Source organism: Nicotiana sylvestris, chromosome 11, assembly GCF_000393655.2.
Source record: "Nicotiana sylvestris chromosome 11, ASM39365v2, whole genome shotgun sequence".
NCBI classification, from domain to species: domain Eukaryota; kingdom Viridiplantae; phylum Streptophyta; class Magnoliopsida; order Solanales; family Solanaceae; genus Nicotiana; species Nicotiana sylvestris.
The window spans coordinates 158324388-158332345 of record NC_091067.1 but is presented as its reverse complement, the minus strand read 5'-3'; positions in this window follow the sequence as shown (position 1 = coordinate 158332345).

Below are 7958 nucleotides of genomic sequence, written 5' to 3'. Positions count from 1 at the left end.
GAAATAGCAAGCAGGCGTCCACCTGGAGAACAAGGAAGAACAGTTGAAATAGCAAGCAGGCGTCCACCTGGAGAACAAGGAAGAACAGTTGAAATAGTAAGCAAGCGTCCACCTGGAGAACAAGGAAGAACAGTTGAAATAGCAAGCAGGCGTTCACCTGGAGAATAAGGAAGAACAGTTGAAATACCAAGCAGGCGTCCACCTGGAGAACAAGGAAGAACAATTGAAGTAGCAAGCAGGCATCCACCTGGAGAACAAGGAAGAATAGATGAAGTATCAGCAAGCAGGCGTCCACCTGGAGAACAAGGAAGAGCAATTGAAATATCAGCAAGCAGGCGTCCACCTGGAGAACAAGGAAGAGCAATTGAAGTATCAGCAATCAGGCATCCACGTGGAGAACAAGGAAGAACAATTGAAGTATCAATCAGGCGTCCACCTGGAGAACAAGGGAATATAATTCAAATTTCAAGAGGTCAGGAGCACCCCCCTGAAGAACAGAATGGCGATTTATTTTTGACATTGATTGGTTGAGGTCAGGAGCCCCCCTGAAGAACAGAATGACGATTTATTTTTGACATTGTTGGTTGAAGTCAGGAGCCCACCCATATAATGGAGGAATACACTTAGAATCAATAAGGCAGAGGAATCCGATCGGAATCCCCAGCGGGAAACAACAAAGAATCCCCAAGCAGAGGAAGGAAGTACAAGACTCAATGAAAAACAATACAAAAAGGAAACAAGAAGTTCAAGATCGGTAGTCTGAAGAGAATACAAGACAAATCGGAAGCAAAAGATACCAAAGGAATCATCAAGACATGAAAGCAACAAGAGACATAAGGGCATGATCTAGATAAGATTTTGTAATTCATATACCATGGTCTAGTCTAGCCTTTTGTTTTTTTTTGTTTTCTTTAAGCAGGGTGTAATGAGGAGGTCAGCAAGCAGTAAAAGCAGCATGCAACAGCAGTAATGTCGCAGTCCCACGGTAGTCCCAGCTACCAAAACTTCCCGAACTACATTGACCTGATTCCTTTATAGCCAAGGATATGTAGGAAACCTTTGAAGCAGAGGTTCGGTCAAATCTTTCAAAAAATGATGCTTCCCACGGAGTATTCAAACAGGAAAAAATCGCTCGTATCCGCTCACTTTATCTTTGCACGAAAACTCTTCGTGCTTCCGGACAAAGAGGGGCAGCTGTGAACACGTGATTTTTGCCTCATACGAATTACTCCAAAATAACTCCCGAAATTAGGTCTTTTCTTTAATTATGTGTTATTTTTAGGAAATATTGTACGGATTTCCTGTTTGTTTGCAAGGGCATATGTGCGTGTGTAATTTTATTAATGCATTCAAAAATAACAAAAAAATGATATAATGTAATATGTGGTGTATGTGCATTTAGGATTTAGTTTTTCAATTTAGGAATTAACAGGTTTGTTTTACAAAAAGAAAATCACAAAAATATGTAATTGTTGTAATTTTGTCATTTTAATGTGCCATTGGGTGATTTAATTTTTGTTTGTTTTATATGTTAATTATTGTAAGTGTTAATTAATATTTGTAGTTGTATTTAGATTTTTTTAGGAATTGTGAAAATTAAAAAAGGAAAAGAATTCAAAAAAAAATAAAGAAGGATTCGGACTGGGCCAGTTTTTAAAAGAAAATCAGGCCCAAAGGTTACACCTCCTACCCGGCCCAGATCTGCCAACCCAAAAAACCATCAAACGACGTATTATAGGGTAAGAGCTACGTTGTTTTGATGGTTCCCATCCAGGTAATTGCCAGACAATCAAATGACGCCGTATTGGTATTCTTATCTGAACCGTTGATCAAATAGATCCAACAGTCCAGTTCAGTTCTTTCATTAAACCAAACGGCGACGTATGATCGTATTTAATCGGGACCGTTCATTGTTTTGAATCTAATGGTTCCCAGGCCCTCCCCATGACCCGACCCACTCCCGACTGAAACCGACCCATTCCCCCAACCTAAACAAACGACACCGTTTGGTTAAACGAATTGATCCGGACCGTAGATCTTACCTGATCCAACGGTCAAGATTAGACCACCCCTCCACTATATAAACTAAATTCTTACCCCAGCCCCCTATCCAAGCACCCCCCCTCGCCTTCCTGTTCATCATCGTCTCTGAGACGACACCCCCCCAAACCCTAGCCGCCCTAGTTCCCTCTCACCTAAAACCCGGCGGCAACGACGCCGCCGGTCACCACCTTAACACCCCTGAACCCCCTCGACCTCCTCTTTCCAACCATCACCATAACTCCCCTCGAATCAGGCCCCAGCTCTTCGAATCTTAAATCGAAGGTGGGCCTGAGGACACGACCATCTCCGATGACCACCAAACTAACACCCAGTGACCTTGGAGCCACCCCCAATACAGATCTTCAAACCGTTTGGTTCTAATCATCTCAGAGCTTCTCAAATCTTCATTTGAAGATTCGAGCCAAACATGAACTTACCCAGATCTGTCCCAAATTCCTACCAGGTGACCCCCAGGCCTCTCTCACCCCTAAACCACCATTGGTTCCCTTCGAATCTGCCCAAAAATGTTCGAACCCTAAATCCGAAGAAAAACGGAACCCTAAAATTCCAAATCGTGGAATTTGTCCAAATTAAATGAAAGATTGGGGTATAATAGACTTTAATCGAGGTATTCTCAATTGAGAATACTTCAAGTAAAGTCTGTTCGACCTCAAAATGTCTGAATCCTAGTTCAAGCCTGTGTCCATAAGTTCTGAAGGTTTGAGGTATTTTTCTTTTTCTTTTCCTGTATTTATGATTTTTGTTTATCTGTGTATTTGTGTATTTCAATTTTGAATTAATTTTCCACACTTTTTCAATTCATCTTTTCATTCCCAGTGACCCTTTTATTTGGTCGATTTATCTTCCGTAATTAAGTTGTACATGTTATAAACTACGTAGTCGATTTGATTAATGTCGTCGAATAGTTAGCTTCATAAACCCCCTGTGTTGAACAAAACCATGAATTACCCTGTTAGTATGATTAATTCTGTTTGTGTTGTGTATATGTAATTGATTAATTAGATCTCAATGTTCAGTTTGTTCATATAAGTTTGAATCATTTTTGGCATTCTGTTTGGTTTTAATTTCGATGGTTGATGGTCTGATTAGTTAAAGTTCTATTTGATTGTACACAATGTTCTAAATCCTGGGAATCTTAGTATATAAGGTATTCTTTGCCTTAAAACCTTTGAATTTGTTATAGCTGTTGTAGTTAATTGAATTCAGATAATGGTTGGATTTGAATAGGTTGGAGAGGTTCAATGCAGGTTGAAAGGGAGTGGGTAGGGCAATAATTTCATAACTTTTAGGGGGGCAATTTGGGAATGAAATAGTTAGGATAATACTTTAGTGTTAGTGCTTTGTTAAATAGGGTATTAATTAATGCAATAATGGGGGACAAAGGGAATTGGGAGTGCTGAAAATAAGGGAAAAAGTTTTCTTAGTGGAACTAAAAGTGAAAATCAGGGAAGTGGGAAATTTCTGATTTTAAAAGGGGAAAAGGGGTCCGGGCAGTAGGCTGGAAGAGGGGAAATAAGTTGTATAAGAAGGGGTGTTGGGACTGATTTGAAAAAAAAAAGAGAAAGAAAGAAAGAAAAAAAGACAGAAAGAGAGGACAGAAGGGAAAAAATAGAAAGAGAAAAACAGAAAAAAGAGCACACACACACACACACACAGAAAAGAGAAACAGAACAGAAAAATAGAGAAGAAAGAGAGAAAAATCAGAAATATTGTTTCCTCATATCTGTCCGGGATTGTTTGGTGATATTGTTTGGATTGAATCTGGAGTTTTTTTTTTAGGTTACTACTTTGTTTGGTTTTTCACGAAATTTTTTGGGGCTGTCCAATCTGTTGAACTACTGTATGCGTGCTGCTGTAAATTTTGTTGACCTTCATATTTCTCTGCTGCTGGTTTTTTGCTGCTGCTATTACTGAATTTTACCTCTTCTACCCTCATTTCCAGGTATATATATTTAGACTCATGTTATTGCAAAGTTGCAATGTTGCAAAGAAATGAAATCTGGAATTCTAAATATGTCCGTTATCCATTTAAATTCATTAGTTGAATTTCAATTTTTAGTCAATTAATATAGCTTATGCTCGGTGTGGGAGCTATTAGTCCATCAAGACCTCTTTTGAAGTTAGTATAAGCTTTGCAATAGTTCTATTTATTTCAGAATATCTTTAAGTATAGTTATATTTGAAATGTCGAGACAGGGAACTTGGTAGAAAGTTGACTATTCTTTAAACTTTGTATTTAGACCATGATTAATTAAGCGCTTGGTAACATGAAAATATCGAGGGACCACGCTAGTAAACTTCCTCAAGCCTGATATTGTTTAATTCTAGTTGACATAAGTATTCTCGTTTATACAAAATAGGGCCTAATAATGGGGATAACTATAAGTGAGAGGTGAATCGATATAATTCGTTACGATTAAGACATTGGAATATTCCGGATGGTTTAGATGTGTATTTGCGGTATATAATGTCAATTCATTTAATCAAATTTGTAAATTAGTTTTCTTTCTTAATAACAAATGGCCATTTATTTTAGGAATGCGATTAACCCAATTCCTTATAAAATAGTATATAAAAATAATGTCAATGATTTGTACAAAGTATAGATTTAGTATTTGTAAATAGCTTGCATAAGCCGAGATAAAAATTGGTTTGATTTTATCTATCCCAAACTCAATCATCGTAAGCAAATTAACCAAATAATTAGACCTTTGGACTAAAAACAAGTTGTGTAAAAGAAGATCGGATTTATAAATACGAATTGCAACATTTTAAGTCAAAGATATACAAAGTAGAGTTCGCTCCGAATAGAATAATGGAAATTCTTCGAAAACTATTAGTTTGCTTATCAATTAAATTTTTCCTAGTTTTTACACGTAATTCGCTTTTTGTAAGTTTTCAAACATATACACTTAGTCTTAAGCTTAGGAAAATAATAAATAACTTGTGCATATAATTATCAAGTACTAAAAATACAAAATACGAATACCGTATTCACGATAAAAATGGTAGTTTTAGTTGCACGTTATTTATTTATTTTTCATCTCATTAATTCTTTTAATTTGAATAGTTTTGAGGTATATAATTCACACGTTTAAAATATAACCTGTGGTCAACACCTAATAAATTTTGATTTTTTTTAAGAAATCTCGAGACATTCCATTCGGTGATTTCCCATGGCTTTCATATTTAAAAATAGATGGACATAATAAACATTTGTAGAAAATTTATATTACCATCAAAAATATGTTGTGTAATTGGGAACACGTTCGCGTGACATGATTACATTTCTAAAGACAATTCGGAGTATGCGTTCGCGCAACTTCGAGCAAACTTTCTTAATAAAAGGGTTTTTTTCCGGAGGATATTAAATTAATTTATTTCATATAACTCGAGATGTGCAGTTCACTATTTAATCATACAAGAGTGACGAATGTTCGTAATTTTATTTTAAGCACGCGCAATTTCGGCCATAAATTCTTTTTATAATAAAAATATAAAAAATATTATCAATCTTGTTATGTACACGTATGCGTGACATGATTCTTTACATTTATATATAAAAAATACAAATATACGTACGCGTGATTCGTTTCAAAGTAGGTCTATAGTTGTAAACAATCTAACCAAAAGCGGTAACAAAATCATGCAACAAGAAAAAATGTATTTAGTAAATCAAGATAATTAAGCCAAGTATAAAATGGTTAAGCGACCGTTCTAGAACCACGGAATTCGGGAATGCCTAACACCTTCTCCCGGATTAACATAATTCCTTAATCGCATTTCTGGTTCGCAGAATGACAAACAGAGTCATATTTTCCTCGATTCGGGATTAAAACCGGTGACTTGGGATGCCATAAAATTCCCAGGTGGCGACTCTGAAATTAATAAAGAATCTCGTTTCGATTGTCCTCTAATCGGAAAAACTCTCTTTACACTACGCCCCCTCCGGAATGTTGTGTAAAAAAGGAGGTGTGACAACAGTTTTAGCATTACTCAAAGGAAAAACAGTCAGATATCACTCCAACCCAAAGTGTAGGGACTTACGTGCAAAATTTCATTTCTCATGGAATCCCGTAGGATCCACCATGAGATGCTCAGTCCGCACATAAAAGTAGTTCTCATAGAAGCGACGGTTGGCTCTGTCGTCCATCTTTACCATCAAGCTCTTCGACCCTCGGTGGCGCATGTGAATCATCGTGCCACGAATGAGTTAAGGGGAGAAGATATTGAGCATGTGCCCCAAAGTGATCTCACGACCGGCAAGCTCCGCAAATTTGAGCAGCATGAGGAACAATTTGTACAGGTACAACATAAATTGAGCCGGGCATACCTCGTAAAAGTGGCAAAAATCTACTACCAAGAGAGGGAGAGGGAGCGTGTACCCAACAATAAAGGGGTAGGCGTAGAATGTACAATACCCTGGGTAGTCAAAATGGACTTGTCGTCCCCCATCGCCGACAGTATTTCAACATAGGGAGGAATTCCCCACTTATCCCTTAAGTCTGCAATCCCCTCCACATTTATGACGGAGGGAACAGGTTCCGGTTCTTCTCCGGCGGGACTTTGGAAATCGGTCCACGCTTTCCTAGGGCGAGGTAAGATCTCAGCCACCGACAAAACCTTCTCATCTTCCGCCACTTTTATTCCTTCAGTGGCCAGAACATCATCTTCCGGCACCGGAATTGTGGCGGGAAGGTCAGCACGAGAAGAATCGCCAGCCATTTGTATTGGTTTGATGAAGAGAAGTGGCAAGGAAAAGAAAAGATGAAAGTTCTTGGCTAACTGAAGAAAATCAAAAATCCGAAGTATCAAGAGAAAGGAGAATTCGCAAAATTCCTTCGAGTACAGGTAAGGAAGTGTGTCGCTCGAATGATGCACTAATCCTATTTATAAGAGACATAAATTCCCCAAGCTCGAAACCCAAGAGTCGCCAATCGAATTTGAGGGGGCACGAAACGGTTCAATCCCCTAGGAACGTGTGTCATAATGGCAGCAACCACGAACAACGTTTTAAGACTAAATGATGTTTCGGTTCCGAAACGGCCGCAATGGTTCAAAGATATCGAAAGGGTGCTAATATGCTACCTGATTCTGAAAAATCATACCCATGGGGCAGACAGTCAGATTTCTCCTAGACAAGCGGAAATCATCATCCGCCTATCGGGCTCGACAAGGGACGACCCCGACAGACGGAGGGACTAACTGTATTGGTCAAAATCTGACAGTTGTGGTCGACCCAATTGGGACCACGTCCAAATAATGGGATAAGGAAAGGCGACATTATTTACGCCAAACCACGTATACACCGAACGGCGAAAACGGACGCGGAGTGAGGGGGCTATGGCCCAAATACATGGCAATGACTCCATGACTATATATAGGGGTGAGACCTTCCTAGGAAAGAGGCTTTTTTTCTCTTTCTCCTCGATAATCTCCTTAGTGAACAGAAAGGAAATCAATTTCTAATCTTCCATTGAATATGTACAACAGTCATTTTCACCGATAAGAAACGAAAGGCTTCGATAATTTATCGCTTCTACTTCATTTCGTTTACCATTTTTCGGTTTGTTTGCAGATCTGAAATTTACTATGTCTGACTAAGATTTAGCTCTTCAATTTTATTAATTGATTTAATCAAAAAGGTTTCAATATCTTTTGATCAAACAGTAAAGACAGTCATCCGCATATATAGCACGTTAAAGAATAATTTTGACTGCAGAAGAAATTTCTCGTATCTCTCATAGGAAAATTTAAACAAGTACTATAAATTACTTTTTGCAAAAGTTGTTCAAATCATTTATTGATAAGGATAAATTTATAATACAGCATCTTCTTGGTTTTTGCACTTGAAAGATTAGATATAGTCTCTTGGGGGTCGTTTGGTTTTAAGA